This window comes from Pteropus medius, unplaced genomic scaffold, assembly GCF_902729225.1.
Source record: "Pteropus medius unplaced genomic scaffold, Ma_sr-lr_union100, whole genome shotgun sequence".
In the NCBI taxonomy this organism is placed as follows: domain Eukaryota; kingdom Metazoa; phylum Chordata; class Mammalia; order Chiroptera; family Pteropodidae; genus Pteropus; species Pteropus medius.
The window spans coordinates 1,151,073-1,170,474 of record NW_024355203.1 but is presented as its reverse complement, the minus strand read 5'-3'; the positions used below and the strand labels follow the sequence as shown (position 1 = coordinate 1,170,474).

Here is a 19,402-nt window from a genome sequence, read left to right as displayed (position 1 = left end):
ACTTATCAAACATCTTTCATATGCCAGGATGATTCTAGTATTAGAGATATAGGAATGAACCAAAAAAGAAAACCACTGCTATAACACACCTTACATTTTACTGGGGACAGTCGAACATTAAACAAGTAAATAAGTTAAAAAAAAAAAGCTTTTAGAGGGCCATGATGTTAAGAAAAGAGAAATAAGTAATATGACAAGTGTTAGGGGGATGAGGTAACACTTGGTGGTGTGGCTTGGGTAATTGTGCCTGAGGATATGACGTTCAAATGAGACTTTCATGGCAGTGTTATGACACTCTATGTACAGTATTAGCCTGAAGCTTCTCTTTCAAACTGCTGAGGTGTTTTTTCTTTTGTTTTGTTTTGTTTTAATCTTAGGAATTATGTCTGTCTTTAGTTTTTTTCATATCCCATTTTACTAATATGTATCTATTATACGCACTGAGGTTAATGTATGTTTAGCTATATTTGCTTATGTGCAAGCACTGCTACATTTGCCTGAGCAAACCTACACATGTATGAAAATAAAGAACAGACTAGTGCAAAGTTCCAGTCAAGATGGAGGGGTAGGTAATCTGTGCATACCAGCTCCACCTTGCGCTCTCAGCAGAACGTTCCTTTAGCAGCAATCGATACACTTCTGCTCATGCTAATCAGGGGACACAGAAACCAGCCCCGGCTCTAGCTGCAGTATTGAACAAATCTTGGGGTCTGCAGACCCAAGGCGGGCAGTGGATGGACTCATTGTGAACTGAAACTTTTGTGAGTGGCCACAAGGTCAGCACTAGTACCAAATTTGAATCTGCACCAACGTGAGGAACACCATTTTCCCCACCCTGAGATATTACCTCACCTAACTCTAGTACCCGCAAGGATCATTCCGCTGCTGAGCTTTACAGGAAGCCAGTAGACAGCTTCAAGCCTGGGAGTCCCTTGGGCCTTTTGCTAACCTGCCTCAGGCCCGGTACTGTTGGCAGATGGCCTCGGTTCACTGCATGGCCTTTCCCACATACCTCCAGGTCCACCTCAGGAAGCAATCAAACACGTATAGCTTTGTAGCTCCTACCAGGTAGTCCTGGGCTGGTCACAGTCAGCAGCTGACCTTGGCCTACATGGGAGCCCCTTCTAAGGGGCTCGAGAATCAATACACCTAGAGCCTGGCATTAGATCTCAACAGAGCACCACCTGACTAGCTCAACAAGTGGCACAACCAAACAACAGTCTCAAGAGGCACACAAACCCATTTGGGCAAACCTCACTCTGTCAGGTCAGGCCCCGCACAGCAGCTCACATGTTGTAGGCGTAGCGATTCCCTACGACCAGTCAGCCTGAAAGAGAATCCTACTCACTGACATGCCAACAACAATCAAGGCTCAACTACAAAAGGAGTGCAAACATAATCACATAAGGGTCAGTCATGGGGCACCCGTAACAGTAGCAGATGATCAGGGAGACCACCACTGGGCCACACAGCACATATACTACATAAGGCCACATGGCTAAGACTGGAAAATGTTGCATATCTACCTAACACATAGAAACAAAAAAAGATATCCCAAATGAAAGAACAGGATAAAATTCCAGAAAAGAACTAAATGATATGGAGGCAAGCAACCTACCAGAGACAGAGTTCAAAACATTGGTTATTAGGATGTTCAATGAACTTAAAGGAAGAATAGATGAACTCAGTGAGAACTTCAACAAAGAGATAGCATGCATAAAAAAGGAAATAAAAAACCATAAAAAAAAGAACCAGTCAGAAATGAAGAATACACGAGAAGGAATCAACACTAGATTGGACAAAGCAGAGGACTGATCAGCGATTTGGAAGACAAGGTAGTAGAAAACACCCAATCAGAACATCAACAACAATAAAAAGAATGCGAAAGAAATAAGGCTAGTTTAAGAGACCTCTGAGACAAGATCCACCGTAACAAAATTCACATAATAAGAGTACTACAAGGAAAAGAGAGAAAGCAAAAGATTGAGAATCTATTTGAGGAAATAATGACTGAGAACTTCCCTAACTTGGTGAAGGAAATAAACATATAAGTCCAGGACATACAGAATCCCAAACAAGCTGAACCCAAACAGACCCACACCAAGACACATCATAATTAAAATGATGAAGGGTAAAGACAAAGAGAGAATCCTAAGAGCAGTAAGAGAAAGGCAATCAGTTACCTACAAGGGAGCTCCCGTAAGACTGTCAGCTGATTTCTCAAAAGAAACTTCACAGTCCAGAAGGGCCTGGCAGGAAATATTCAAAGTGATGAACAGGAAGGACCTACAACCAAGATTACTCTACCCAGCAAGGCTACCAATTAAAATTGAAGGTGAGATAAAGAGCTACTTAGACAGGAAAAAGATAAAGAAATTCACCACCACCAAGACAGAATTATAAGAAATGTTGAAGAATCTTCTTTAAGAAGAAGGGTAAGAAAAAAATAACATAAATATGAATAATAAAACAGTAATAACTATGTACCTATCAACAATCACTTTAAATGCACATGATAAATGCTCCAATTAAAAGACATAGGGTAGCCTAATGGATAAAAGAAAAATAAGACCTATACATATGTTGTCTACAAGAGACCCACTTCAGATCGAAAAACACCCAGGGACTGAAGTAAAGGGATGAGAAAAGATATTTCATGCAAGTGGAAATGAAAAAAGGTGGGGGTAGCAATACTTATATCAGACAACATAGACTTTAAAATAAAGGCTATAATACAAGAGATAAAGAAAAACATTACATAAAGATAAAGGGACTAATCCAACAAGAGAATATAACCCTAGTAAACATTTATGCACTCAATATAGGAGCACCTAAATACATAAAGCAAATATTGGCTCACATAAAAGGAGAGATTGAAAGTAATATAGTCATATTAGGAGACTTTAACACCCCATTGACACCAATGGACAGATCTTCCAGACAGAAAATCAACAAGGAAACAGCAGCCTTAAATGATACACCAGACCAGATGGATTTAACTGATATTTTTAGAGCATTTCACCTTCAGAGCAGTAGAATATACATTCTTCTCAGCTGACAGTCTTATGGGAGCTCCCTTGTAGGTAACTGGTTGCTTTTCTTTTCTCTTTCACCTTCAAAGCAGTAGAATATACATCCAAGTGCACATGGATCATTTTCCAGGACAGACTACATGTTAGGCAACAAAACAAGTCTCAGTAAATTTAAGATTGAAATCATATCAAGTGTCTTCTCTGACCACAATGGTATAAAACTAGAAATCAATTACAAGAAAAAAAAACTGAAAAATATACAAACACATGGAAGCTAAATAACATGCTACTAAACAATGAATGGGTTATCAATGAGATCAAGGAAGAGATCAAAAAAATACCTTGAGACAAATCAAAGTGAAAACACTATGACTCAAAATCCATGGGACATAGCAAAAGCAGTCCTAAGAGAAATTCATGGCAATACAGGCCTACCTCAAGAAACAAAAAAAATTCTGAAATAAACAGCATAACCTCATACCTCTAAGAACTAGAAAAATAACAGCAAACAAATCCCAAAGTGAGTAGAAGAAAGAAAATAGTAAAAAATCAGAGCAGAAATAAATGAAATAGAATCTAGAAAAATAACACAAAAGATGAAACCAAGAGCTTGTTCTTTGAAAAGATAAACAAAATTGATAAACCTTTAAGCAGAAACATCAAGAAAATAAGACATAGGACTCAAATAAAATCATAAATGAAAGAGAAGTAACAACTGACTCTACAGAAATACAAAGGAATATAAGCAAATACTATGATTATATATCAAGATATTGGACAATCTGGAAGAAATGGACAGGTTCCTAGAAACATACAATCTCCCAAGACTGAGTCAAGAAGAAACAGAAAATCTGAACCAACCGATTACCACCAATGAAATAGAATTAGTAGTCAAAAACTTCCCAAAAAACAAAAGTCCTGGACTAGATGGCTTCATAGGCGAATTTTACCAAACACTCAAAGAGGAATTATCACCTATTCTTCTCAAACTATTCCAAAAAATTCAAGAAGAGGGAAGGCTCCCTAACTCCTTTTATGAGTTCACCATTACCTTGATTCTAAAACCAGACAAAAACATTACAAAAAAAATGAAAACTATAGGCCGATATCTCCTATGAACATTGATGCAAAAATCCTCAATGAAATATTAGTCAACCGAATTCAGCAACATTAAAAATATCATACACCATAATCAAGTTGGATTTATTCTTAGATGCAAGGTTGGTACAATATCCACCCAAAAATTAATGTGATATACCACATTAACAAATCAAAAGATAAAAACCATATATGATCATATCAACAGATGCAGAAAAAGCATTCGACAAAATGCAGCATCCATTTACGATAAAAACTCTCAGCAAAGTGGGAATGGAGGTAAGATAACTCAACACAATAAAGACCATATATGACAAACCTACAGCTAACATCATACTCAATGGGGAAAGGCTAAAAGCCTTTCCCTAAGATTAGTAACAAGACAAGGATGCCCACTTTCACCACTCCTCTTCAATACTGTATTGGAAGTCTTAGCCACAGCAATAAAATAAGAAAGAAATAAAAGGCATCCGAATTGGAAAGGAAGAAGGAAAACTCTCGTTATTTGCCGATGACATGATACTATACATAGAGAACCCTAAAGATTCCGCCAAAAAACTGTTAGAACTGATTAATGAATTCAGTAAAGCAGCAGGATACAAAATTAATATTCAAAGTCAGTGGCATTTTTATATACCAATGATGAACTATCAGAAAGAGAAATTTAAAAACCAATCTTATTTATAACTGCATCAAAAATAATAAAAAACCTAGGAATAAATTTAACCAAGGAAGTAAAAGACCTGTACTCAGAAAATTATGTCACTAAAAAAAGAAATTAATCTCCTAGAAGAAAACATAGGAGTAAACTCTCTGACATTGCTCTTAGTAATATTTTTTCTGACATATCTTCTCAGGCAAGAGAAACAAAAGAAAATATAAACAAATGTGACCACATCAAATTAAAATTTTTTGTACACCAAAGGAAACCATCAATAAAATGAAAAAACAACCTACTGAATGGCAGAATATATTTGTCAACAATATATCTAATAAGGGGTTAATCAAAATGTATAAAGAACTCATACAAAACCAAAAAAAAAAAAAATCCAATTAAAAAATAGGCAAAGGACCTGAATAGGAATTTCTCCAAAGAGGACGTTCAGATAGTCAAAAGACACATGAAAAGATGCTCAAGGTCACTAACCATCAGAGAAATGCAAATGAAAAACACAGTGAGACATCACCTCACACCTGTCAGAATGGCTATGATCAATAAATCAAGGAACAACAAGTGTTGGCAAAAATTTGGAGAAAAAGAAACCCTATGCACTGTTGGTGGGATTGCAAATTGGTACAGCCACTATAGGGAACAGTTTGGAGGTTCCTCACAAAACTAAAAGTAGAACTACCTTATGACCCAGCAATTTCACTTGTCAGTATTTATCCAAGGAAAATCAAAACACTAATTCAAAAAGATAGATGCACCCTTATGTTCACTGCAGCACGATTTATGATAGCCAATATATGAAAGTAACCTAAGTGTCCATCAATAGATGGTTGGATAAAGAAGAAGTGGTACATATATAAAATGGAATACTACTCGGCCATAAAAAATGAAATCTTACCATCTGCAACAACATGGATGGACCTAGTGAGTATTCTTCTAATAGAAATAAATCAGTCAGAGAAAGGCAAATACCATATGATTTCACTTATATGTGGAATCTAAGGAATAAAATAAACAAACAAACAAAACAAAAACAGACTCATAGATACAGAGAACAAACTGATGGTTGCCAGATGGGAGGAGTGGGTTGAAGGGCTGGGCGATAATGGTGAAGGGATTAAGAAGTACAATTTGGTAGTTACAAAACAGTCCCAGGGATATAAAGTAGAGCATAGACAATACAGTAAATAATATAATAATAACTATGTATAGTGCCAGGAGGGTACTAGACTATTTGGGGTGATCACTTCATAAATTATATAAATGTCTAACCATCACGCTATATAGCTGAAACTGATATAAAATAATATTGAATGTCAACTTTAATTGAATGAATAAATAAATAAATAAATAAATAAATAAAACAGATAAGTGCTTTTTGAAAGACAAAAAATTATTAGTAGTATCAGAGATATATGTACTTTAACAACTTGAAATTTGACATTTTAATTACAAGACAAAAATAGTCAAGACATATTCCAAATCTTTTATATTCAAGAGAAGAAAATGGTAAGGATCCAAAAATATGTGTGTAAGCTTGCCCAAAATTATATCTTTTGCAAAACCCAGAGGGTTGACACTTTGAAATTATTTATCAGAGAGTGATGCTATAGCAAATCGATATAATTCAATTAAAAAATAAGATTAAACTGCATTTTCTGATTTTTCAAATTCAACTGGTGCTTGCCTAAACAACATCATAGGTTGTTTCACTTTGTGTGGACAATACTAATAAAAACTAAATACGTGGGCACACAAGTAGTTTCTTTGTATTTGGATTTTCATGCAATAGCTATATTGTTGCTGAGCTCTGTAATTCTAATATGCCACTTAGTCAACAGTTACTTTTTTCCCTTGGCCTCCTGCAGAAAGAGTAATGCACAAAGATTGGTCTCTAATACAGTGCTGTGACCTCTCTTTATACCACATATAATTTTCCTAAATAGTTCATACAAAGAGAACCACAATATCCCTGATGATCTAACCTGGCAGGCCACTCGTCCAGCTGAATACCTTTAAGTTATTTCAGTTCATAAGAGGGGGTTATACCAGATTATCTCTGACATTTTGGGCTTCAATATAACTTTGTTCCACATGTTCTTTAGAGAATTCTCAGTATGATTCTGCTCCTCTCTCAGCTTGTGATCATCTTAAGCCTTGCATATCTCAGCCCCTGCTTTCCAATGAGATGTGTGACATGCATTGCATTTGATACATGCGTGGGTCTGAACATATCCCTAATCATTGTATTCCTCATTTCTATACTTAATTTATTTGTATCTAATTACTGTATCCAGTTCAACTTATTTTTCATCTATCTCCTCAACCCAAGTAACCAAGCCAATCTCTGCTTCTCTATTCTGTTATCCTACCTTTATCTGACCTCGTAGGTCTATCTGTACTTCTAATTTCCGGCCTGCATCTTCCTGCAGCTATCTAAATTGACATTTTAACAATCTCAGATTGACAATAGTGGTAACCATCTGTGCAAAATGAACAGGATTTTGGCCATCATAACCATTTATTTTCTATTTCCTTGCCAGGATAATTAATGCTTTACAACTTGATAAAGGTGCACATTATTAATTACACTAGGCCACATCTTTTCTATGAGTTCATTACAATATTGACAGCTTTATTATTCACCAAGTACATACCATATTCTAGTTTTATTTTATATGCATCCTAAGATTAAAATGTATTTGCATAACATTTTCTGAATTAAATTGAGAGAGGGCTATCAGATTTTTTAAGTTGAAATAATTCAACTAGGTTAAATCTCTACAAAACATAGTTTTAAGTTATAATATATTCAGCATGATACACTTGACTGGATATTATTTAAGCTCTAAATCTAAATAAAACAAGTTTATTTGGGCTTGAGGAAGGTGTCATTTGTGCTTATTATCTACACTTATGAAGAAGACTAGTGATTAATTTCACTGTCTGAACATTTCTAACTTATGAGATTTGACCACCTCATAGAAGAAAAAAAAAGTGGTTATTTTTTTCAAATGGCCATCTGTACCTATCAGAAATTTCACATCTAATTTCACTAGATGCAGGTGGCAGGAATAATTAACACAGCCCTTCATTACATAATAGATCTAATAGGACAGTGGGCCTGAGGAATGTGGCTCTGTGAAATAAATTTCACTCAATTTGATGTTAACTAGGTATTTTTCCTAAAATAGTTTGAGCTTTATGCTTCCATTATCTTCACTTCTCCTGATCTACATACTCACCTTGGGATACTAACCTCCACAAGCATGTTACATACAGCAGAGGACTTTAAAGCTGCTGCAGTGTGATATCAGTACTGCAAATAAGACTTCAAGATTGGCTCCCGTGGCCTCTGCCTAGTCACTATTCTCTACCTTTCTCTAATGTTCATTCATTGCTTTTCATTACTAATAGTTGTATATATGTCCAAATCCAATAAACAGTATTTTATCTTCATCTTATTCCACTTCTCAGCTCTATTCAGTACATCTGATTTCATCTTCTTGAATCACTCTGGTCTCCCATGAAATCACTTAATTTTTCTCCTATCTCACTCTACTTGCATCTCCTTTGCAAACATCTGAAATGTTGAAGCATCCCATGGCTCCATCCTATGACCTCTGACTTTTTAATATCTACATATGCTCATCCAGGCAAATTATTTTAAATACTCTTTATATGCCAGTGACACCCTCCATTTAGATATCCAGTCTTGACCTGCCCACTGAGCTGCCAGCAGACTCCTTGAAAAATTTACACAAATTCTGAATGGGCATCTCAAATGTAACATGTTAAAACAATAACCCCTCCCTTCTCTAATTGGCCCCATGTCAGTAAACAGCCCCACCATGAACCCAGTTGCTTCAAAAACTTAGAAACAATCCATGGTTCCTTATATATTATATATTCCTCACAAATTCTTCATCCCCCACATCCACTCCAACAAGTCTTATTTGGTTCTACTTCAAAACTGTCACCCAAACCAGTCTTTCTTTATCTCTCCTTCTTCCTTTACTGCCCTAGACCTTGCAATTGTCCTCAGGATCCTGTTAGGATGACTTCAATAGCCTCTTACTCCATAGCCAAACCATTCTTTTAAAAAATGTGAATCAGATTTTATCATTCCCCCATTTACTAAATTCTAGTGGTTTCACATTACATTGAAAATAAAATGAAAATTCCAAATCACGACCTACAGGGTCGCAGCTAATTCTCCATTTCCTTCCACTTCGCCCCTCCACTCATTGCTCTACAGCCTTTGAAAACTGTACTGTTTAATCCACTATATGAATCTTGGTCACTACCTGCCAGCTAACAATGACCTTCTTTCTGTTTCTTATACATGTTGTGTTTGTTCCTGCTGTAAATCTTTGGCATTCACTATTCCTTCTACTTAGAATAAGCTTTTCCCAGATTCTTATATAATAGGCTCTTTATTTGTAGTCAAATCTCAACTCAAATGATATATCCTCAAAGAGACTTCTCCTGACCTCCCTATCTGAAGTAGCTAATTTTGTCAATCACTATCATACTACCTTGTTTTATTTTCTTCACGACATGAAGTATTATGAAATTATCTTATTTATTTAAGGTCACGAGGCTGTACTCTTCATGAGAAAAGCACCTATCATTTTATTCCCAGTGTCTATAATAATAGCTGACACATAGCAGATAACTCAAAGCACTACATGGTGAATCAATATTAAATTTTTAAAAATTATTACATTTCTACTTTCTGAAGAAAAGAACTAAGTGATATTTTAATAACCCCCTGACGTATTCTGTTAAACATACAACCCAAACAATCACTATAAAAGCAAATACCTGTAAGACTCTAAGAAGAGTTTGTACTAGCTGATAGAAAACAGATTTACTCTTTTCACTTGCACACCTCAAATTATTTTCTAAAAAAAAAAAACCAAAAAAACACTTCTTTAAAATTGTTATATCTATTATGACTTAGAAGGCTATTCAAGAGCAAAATCAGCACCAACTAAAAGCATTCCACCCATTGATTCCCTAATGTTTAGAAAAAGCAACAATAGTAGAGAAATAAATATCTCCTTCCTTCTACAAATAGTAATTGCAAAAGGTAATATAAGCTCTTTTTTGGTTACTAAGTAAGGTACAAATTTAAAAGACCTCACATTTATATGTTTCCAATGAAAACCAAATTTGTTTTTCAGAAAATATTGAACTTTTTAACTCATTAAAAGCGCATAGCTTACTTAATACTCATTTCAATTCAAGTATCATATTACATAAATATGTTAAGTATATAATCACATAAAATTTAAATGATCTGTATAAAATAACAGAATATGCATTTACATTCACATACACAGGAAAACAGATTCCCATTAACGTTTCATGTATTAATGCAAGTTCACGTTTTTCTGTTTGCAATTCTCAGAAATGAAGGCATCTAAATTAAATATAACTATGAGTCTGAATAGAAGTTTTAATAATTTGTCATTGAACACTAATTTATAGATGGTATGGCATAAGCACATGGCAACATAAACTAAGTGTTCTCATTTTTAAAAAATCTCCAACTAGATATTTTCCTTAATTCAAAACATCTGGCTATAACATTTTTCCTAGTCTTGTACTTTTTCTTAAGGTTTCCTCATGAAAGAAACATATTTAATTTAAGCCATGTTATCCATTGGCATTTTCCAACTTCTTTTTCATAATTCCTACCTCATTATGCTGTGAGGAAAATTGGTTTGATTTTATGACAAAACTGTGTAATGCTGAAGGGTGGCACCAGGCACAGAAAGGAGAGGCTGGAAGATACGGGTCTCTACTCTATGCTCACATGTTACTCGACACTCTGCCTCATACAGTTTCCCTACCATGTGCTCTCAGCTGCCTCCTTCTTGAAACTCTTCTCCACCTCCCTTCCACCTGATGGAGCATTTTCCTCCAGAGTTGTCAGGCATCACCAGAAGATTTGTAGACATGAGAATCTGATACAAAAGAGCTTTCCAGAAAACCTTCCAATCACATCCAAAAAGTGTCAATATGATTCTATTTTTCCCACTTATTAAGCTAAATATTACAAACTATAAATCAAATTTAGGATAATAAGAGAACTAATGGCATGTATCAATAAAGTTTAAATCCTCTTCCTCAATTATACTAAGCCAAACTTCTTCAAGTTAGGATGATACGATGTCTGTGTGATAAGTTTCCAAGTTTCGGAGAATCCTTATTTTCTAAGTCATGAAGGAACAGATTTGGGGAAGCATAAACAACATAAAACTAAAACCAAAAAATATAATCAAAAACTAATTTAACTGCATAAATGAAATTCATTATATGCAAGTTTCTATGCAAGGCATCAATTTAGTCAAGCATATGTTCTTGTCTAATTCGGAATATGTCAACAGTATAATCACTCAGGTGGTGATGATAAGAAAATGTGATAAACACTATTCTGTACCTACCAGCTGTAATTCAGAACACAAGTATTAAATTCAAACAGAATCCAATATCACATGCAAGTAAAATGCAAGGGGATACAAGGTCATCAATAGTTTACTAATGCCATATTAAATAATAACAATGGGTGTGAATTTAGAAACATTATGCAGAATTTTAGGAGGGCATATATGTACACCTAAAGTCTGAATCTTATCACTGGATACTAAGTAAAAATGAGAAAAATTTCCCTTAAAACTAGTAAGTACTGAAAGGAAGTGTGGACCAAACAACCAACCAAAAGCCTCCAAAAATAAACAAAACAAACAAACAAAAGGAAGCAAAGTCATTATTGTGTTAACCCAAAGAAGAAATATTGTTGTATCAACTTCATGTATGCTGTAGAATAACTCTCTCCAATTAGCTTCTGCAGATTGTCTCATCTCAGACAATTAGAGCTAGTTCACAAAAATTGTCTCATTCAGAACATGCTTTGAAAGGGTTTACAAGATCCCAATGGAGCTTCCAAACTTGCTTTGTTTCCTAATTGAAAACTTAGAAGGTAATAACCTCCTCTCAAATCAAAGAAAGCCGGAAACCCTAGGATACAAAGCAGTTTCCAAAGAAATTTAAAATAAAATCATGTATCATTAAAAATTGAACAAAACAAACCAAGCACGTCTTCCAAAGAAGCAAAAACATGCCTTTGAAACAAACAGTAAGTCACCACTGTTCATTGCAGAGCAGCATGTCAGTTACAGAGTGGCAGAATGAATGTGCAAGTTGCCAAATTGAACTAATTCATGTTCTGAATTAAAATAAAACACCCTCAATGTTGTAGGCCACTTCTATTCACCAGCATTCCTAGGGTTTGCTGTGATCTGTCTTGAGAGACATGGAGGCATTGAGCAGCTGCTTTGGCTCATGCCCCACTCCTGGCGGGCACTCTTCCATGCAGGATTCCTTCATGGAATGACCTACATATGCACACATGTGGCAAAAACTCCAAAGACAAGGAGGAGGCAAAAGCTGCCCAATTCCCATTACAATAAAGTAACTGAAAAGCTTTCCTTTTGAGCAAAAGAATAAATGCTCCCTCAAGATCCACTTCCCAGAGCAGCTTCGGTGCTTCTGACTTCAGCTATTGCAATCCCAGCAGGGAATATATACAATAATCATGAATGCTCAGGTCATCCTGACAGCTAAAGATAAAACTTAATTCTCCCTTTCCACAGAAATGTAAACTCCGATGAAACTATTCATTTCATGTAAGTTAAATTCATTCATTTGCCTGTGTAATGATTCATCACAGAATGTTATGTGCAAGGACCTGGGTGAGAGCTTGTAAAAGTTACAAAGTTAAACTATATAGAGATCATTCCTCAAGGAGCTCCCGGTACCGGAGAAGAGTTACAACACGGACATAAATCGCCATGGGAAAATACAGAGTGTTGTGATGAGATTCGTCAATGTGCTTAAATCCAGCAACCAAATACAAATATCTATTGAACACCAATTATGCAATGACTCTTTTAAGTGCACTGATTCTAAAAGACATATACATAAACATGTATATTTTTACACTCAATAAGCGTATACTATTTAGTTGGGTAAATAAAACACAGATGTTAAGAAACGCAGCAATTACATATCCTAATCATTTTTGAATCCTTAGCACCTGGCACGTAGTGGTTCCTTGGTAAATGTGTTTTGTGAATTAATAGTTAACTGTGTGTATATATGCATGTATACATGTGTGTATTTGGATGTACATGGGTATATGCATATACAGATGCATATATCATATGTTACACCATACTTTAGAAGAAGCCTAATGCCTTTTAAAATGTCCCTCCCTATATTTGAGGTATTTCACCGAAATTAGCAAAGGAAGACTCACTGATACAATCCTTCATTACAAGCACAGGTGATAGAAGAAACTTGAAAGACTTCTGAGGAAGAAAAATTTTTAGGAAAATGCTCTGCGTGAGAGACCGAGAGGGATTTAGTTCCAAAACTGAGACTTTTATGTCAGATGTACAGTGGGCCAGTCTGAACCCAAACACAAAAGATACATCATACTGAAAACCTAAATATGTATTTGTCCAAGAAGAATATAGACTAGAAATGAAACATTAGCTATTAATTCAAAACAGATTTTTAAATTTGATAAAAGCAACCGGAATCACCTTCCACCTCTCCCCCTCTTTCCATTGTACAATCAGCCACTAGTTATTAATTCCATATTGTACTAGAAATCCCATCTCTTTTCTATTCCTAATGCTACTGCCTCAATTCATGACTTATTTGCCTGACCTATTGGCTCATTCCCCACCCTCTTGTCTCAGAGCTCTTTCCAATCTATCTGGTCAGGCTATTCCTGCTACACACTGGCTTAAATTTCCTCAGCAGTTCCTGATTTTCCTACAAGAGAATAGCCACCTTTCTTATTACACCGTACAAAGGCCTCTGTGATATGGCTCCCATCTATCTTTTTCCACCTTTTCTCCTGACACATCCCTTCCTCCTGTCACCTATACTGTGCCCAAATGTACATGTATTCCAGCCATATCAGACTCTTTCATCTAAAGGCTCCTCTAGTGTACTTCTGTGATAAACAGAATAATGCCCACCCCCCCCCAAAGAGTTTCCCCATCCTAATTCCTGGAACATGTGAATATGCTACCTTACACAGCAAAAGGGACTATGCAGATGTGATTAAAGATCTTGAGATGGGGAGATTATTCTAGATTAACCGTGTGGAGTCCAATGTAATCACAAGGATTCTTATAAGAGGGAAGCAAGAGAATCAGAATCAGAGATGGAGATGTGACAATGGAAGTAGAAGTAAGAGATTGAGTTTGGAAGATTCTACGCCCCTGGATTTGAGTTCAAGAAAAAGCCACAAACCAAGGAATGCAGATGGCTTCCAGAAGCTGGAGAAGGCAAGGAAACAGATTCTCCCCTGGAGCCTCCAGAAAGAATGGAGCCCTGCTGACACCTTGATTTTAGGACTTCTGACCTCTGAAACTATAAGATAATAAATTTGTGTTCTTTTAAGCTACTAAGTTTGTGGGAATTTTTGCAGCAACAATAGGAAATTAATACACTACACTGTATGTCTAATATACCTTTTTTTTTTTTGCAAGATCTTTAATAGAGATGGTAGATAGTTCGTTTTTTTAATCCCTCGAATAATTCGGTCCAATTGCTTGTTTATAGTACGTTTTGTTAAAAAATGTTTGTTAAATATAAAAGAGTAACTAGAACTGACTAGTGAATACGTATGGACAATACCTAAAGCATCACCAGTTTCAGTTATGACAAATACATACGTTTTATACTATGAAAAAACATGCAGCTTCAAAAATAAGCACTCCATATGTTTCCAAAACAATCATTATTAAAACTATGGGGAGACTGTATAAACAACTTTCAGAATATATGGATATGGAAAACAAAGAAATGATCAAACTTAACAAAGATAAATCATTTCACTGGTTTTTTTGTTTGTTTGTTTTTTTGTTACTAAAACTCAAATCTCTACAAACAAATATCTAAATATTTTAACCTCCTTATACCCAGATATAGCTGATATCGGTCAATGTTATTGAGCACTTAGTACAGTAGGAATTCAATAAATGCTTGTTAATAATTGTATACAGAATCTATTAATTCATCCATTGGGAAGATGAAAAGACGTCTATGTGATGTTAGGTTAGAAGTGCAAAAAACCCTGAAAGAAACTAACATAAACAAATATAGGTGTACACATTATATATAAGTACTCATAACTAAAAACAACTGGAGATTCTGTTCAAAGTATAGCAAGACAGTAGTGTATGTATCTGTACACATATATGTGTTTGTGTATGTATGTGTATTATATGCTATTTAGTTGAAAAGATGTTTATAATAGCTAAGGCCCTTTGGAAATTTTTCTTCTTTGAAAAACAAAACATTGCTGACCAAGAACTGCCCTTCAACTTGAACCTCATTCTTCTGGGATATACAGATAAGGGCAATTGCCTTTTCAAGGTAACTTTGCTTGGTGACTAGTGCTTTACATTAGCTTGATTATCCCCAGGACCCCCGCCTCCTAATTCCAGGCCCAGTCCTTTGACTAGAAAGAAGATTTAAGTGGTTTAGTATAGATCCATCCTCACTTGTTCTTCACTTCCATGTTCCTACCAGCAGCTCTTATATTAGTGAACAAGTGGAAAATCTTTAACGATTTTTTCTCCTATTGATACTTAAATCATTACAATGACGAGACTTTAATGGCATCAGAGTACTTTTAAAAGGAATTCTTAAATACTTTATAACATGAACGGACTTGTCTACATAATTTGAACTCTGATTATATAGGGATACAAGATGACATGATGATTATATCATGAAAAATGTAATATTTTTTTTAAAGTCAGTGATAATTTCTATTATAAAAAGTACAAAAAAAACACATAAACCTATATACTAGGACAATAAATTGGAGGAAATAAATGTTTGGAAAATATTAGGATCAATTAAAATAATTTCTGAAAAATAATTCTTTAGAAGTTTTCTTCCCATGCTCATTTTCTCTCTGCTATCTGTATTTATTACTGCATCGTCATCATCTCAGAAAAGCCACCAGATGGCATTACAGAGTCCAATTACTTTATAAAACATATTTCTAGGAAAAACTGGAAGAATTAATTCTCTTTTCAAATTAAAGTTGTTCTTTTTTCCTGATATGAAAATATACTGAAGAAAAATACTAATTCAATATAAAATATTAACTCAATAATCAGAATATTGAAACCTTTCCTGATCATTGATAAAAATAACTTTCCTTTATCATTCACAACAAATTTTATGCCCTATATGGAATATAAACTAAATGGAGCATGCTGTTAGAGATCAAGGTAAAATGCCAATGACAGAACTTTACTGAAATCAAGGTAACTAAATGAATTTGGAAATATTTTAGTACAGTAAGTATGATACAAATGGTAATTGAATAGTACTTTGGATACCCACAAGAAGCTTAGTGATATATTTTTAAATGTTTACATATAACCATCAGAGATTTTAAAACTTGGCAAGGTTAGCCACTGTTATTGCCTTAAGGAAACATTTTCCATGCAAGGCAACTCTCTAGATGTCTTAAGAGACTATAACTCTATAAAAGGAAATCCGTCGTAAATAAGCAGAAAATGGGCTAAAACACAGTTTAGTATTTTGAACTGTTAAATCTAATTTCATTTAGACATGTCAACACCTGCAAGGAAAGCTACCTTATTTTTCACCTTAGCTTTGTAACTAAATAGCATGTGCTTTTTAACAAGACTAAAAATCATATTTCTTTCTTAACCAAACCTCTGTTTGGAACTTAATAACATCCGTGGCTCTCTCGTATTACAACTAACTGTGTACCATAAAGTTAAATGTAGTTGACAATGGGCCTCAAGTACTTTAGCTACAAACTTTAGCCATCTAAATTTGTTTGATCAATTTGCAAATATGTAAAATATACTACAGAAAAAAACCGTCACTTTATGTACTGAGTATGTATTGAAGGTGTTCAATAAATGCTTATGAAATGAACAAAAGGGTAAACTTCTGTTTCTACAGATAATGTTGTAGTCCAAAACTTTTGCTTTATGAAGAAGGAAACGGGTCCTGAAAGGATCAGGAACTTTCCTCAATCAACAAGGTTTATGACAGGCTGGACTGAAAACTGAGTTTCTTAATTTCCAGGTCTACAGGTTTCATAATACTCATCAGAACAACCTAAACCACTTCTGTCAAAATAACTCCAATCATGTTTTTAGTAATCATCACTGTAGACAAAAGTTGGCATGTCGATATTAGAATATCCTGCCAACTTCAGAGAGTCAACATGAGGATTAACCATGGCAAATTTTAATACACTGTAAGCCACCTTTTCCATCTGTTAGGATGAAGGGAACGAAAATTGAATCAGTATCCTCTACCTTCAGGAGATTTGTTTATGGCAAACATTTCAAATCTAGGTAAAAAGAATTTTTGTTGGCAAAAGCTTTATCCTTTCTGTAGTGCAATTATTCTCATTATCATGGATGACCAAGAATTTTACATTTGTCTCACCCAAATAGAAAAAAAACAATAAAAGTAATAATTTCTAAGAGTTAAGTAAACTTTAAAAACTAAATGGCCCTTATACTTATTTTGTATAATATACTTTTAAAATCTGACTTCTTTAAGATCTCCAGATGAGATTATCCCGGATTATCTAAGCAGAGCCTAAATCCAATGACAACTGTCCTTATAAGAGAAAGACAGAGGGCAATTAGAAATACAAAGAAGCCCATGTGACAATAAAGACAGAGAATGGAATAATGCAGATACAAACCAATGAACACCTGAAGCCACCAGAAAAGGAAAGAGGCAAGGAAGGATTCTCCCACAGAGCTTTCTGAGGGAATGTGGCCTTGCCAACTCCAGGACTGCGAGAAAGTAGGTTTGTATTGTTTTAAGCCACACAGTTTGTGGTAATTTCTTAAGATAGCCACAGGACACTACCTCAACTCCAGACCAATAAATCCATCAGCTCGATATTTCTAGTGATTGCCACAGCTCATATGTTCCAAACTGAACTCATTCCATCTCTCCATGAAAAAAACATCCACCCTCCTCTTGCTATAATTGGTAATGCCATCAATATAACTTCTCAAATTATTTCACAATCCATCTCCAGACAGTCATTGAATCCCAATTATTCTTCTAAACATTTGTTCAGTCTCTTTGACTGTAGTGTAGCTGAATGATTTTTATTGAGTCCCTGACTGGTCCTCTGGAATTCACCAGTCTTTCCTATAGGGAGTATTATCTGTCCAAAAGCGGATCTGACCATGCCACTCTCACGTGTGACCTTTTACAGCTTGACTGTGTGTGTCTTTCCTTCTCCATAAAGGCAGCTTTACTTATGGACTGATTCAAACATCTATGAAGCGCTACTGCATATATACCAAGGAGTTTCATCTCTATGGTGTATAGAAGATACCACAAGGAACAGATCTGCCAAATCAGATGCCCAACCTCACAGACTGAATTTTCTACAGGGATTTGCAAAGTAATTAAATATCTCAGCCAAAATTTTATGTTCTACAATATCAAATCTAAAATTCTTTGCAAGATATATGAAATCCTCATACTCTATGCTCAATCTACATTTTGGGCTTTATCTTAGTCACAAAGACCTATCTACTGCTCTCTTTAAATATGTGGTCCTTTCAAGTTTCTCTTTGGGGACCTTTAATATGATTGATGGCATCGCAATCCTCCTACTACAGAATTCTTTTCTCCATCTCTTTTTTTTCCAAATATCCCAAGTCTAATCATCAAACTCAATGGATTCTAACTTATAATTGGCCTCTCTTCTGTCTTCCTTGTTCTCACTGCTGTTATTCTGAGTCAGGAAATCATTTTTGTGTCAGACATTTTTGGTTGAAAGGAACACAGACTCCTGTAGGATACCACAAAGAGAAAAGAATATTTTTGAATTTGTAGAGTACAGTGTATTTGTAGAATGCAGATGAATATTAAAATTTATCAAAATCCAAAGCGTTACTAGAATTTGTTTCTCCTCTTTCTCCTTCTCTGTCTCCCTTCCTCTTCTCAGCCTTGGTTTCTTTTCTTTTTTCTTCCTTTTCTCCCCAATTCCTTCTCTCTCTCTTTTTTAAATCATAGACCACAGATTGTGTGGTCCCTTCAGCAAAAATTTCCAACATCCTTGTTCTTAACTCCCTCATTCCCATCTAGTTCCTGACTGACCATCTTTCTCTAATCCCTAGTCCAAATTCAATAATCGTTTGATGACTTAGCTATTATTAGTTATGGTAGGAAGAATAATGCACTCACCTCCCCAAAGATGTCTACATCCTAATCACTGAAACATGTGACTGTGTTTCAGTGATTTAAAGAGTACTTTGCAGATTTGATTAATATAAGAATCTTGAGTTAGAGAGATTTTCTTGGATTATCTAGGCAGGTCCAATGTAATCACAGAGACCCTTATAAGGGAAAGAGGGAGGCAGGAGAGTCACAGCCAGAGAAGAAGTGACAAGAAAAGCAGAGGTAGGAGTGATGAGGGACCCTGAGACAAGGAATGTAGTCCACCACTAGAAGCTGAAAAAGGCACTGAAACAGA

General features: G+C 35.2%; 1 protein-coding gene across 1 annotated transcript in view; it reads right to left on the bottom strand.

The window, feature by feature from the left end:
- The window catches only part of IL1RAPL1 (interleukin 1 receptor accessory protein like 1), a 1,227,390-nt gene that overhangs the window by 1,018,832 nt on the left and 189,156 nt on the right, over positions 1-19,402 (bottom strand). The window lies entirely within an intron of this gene.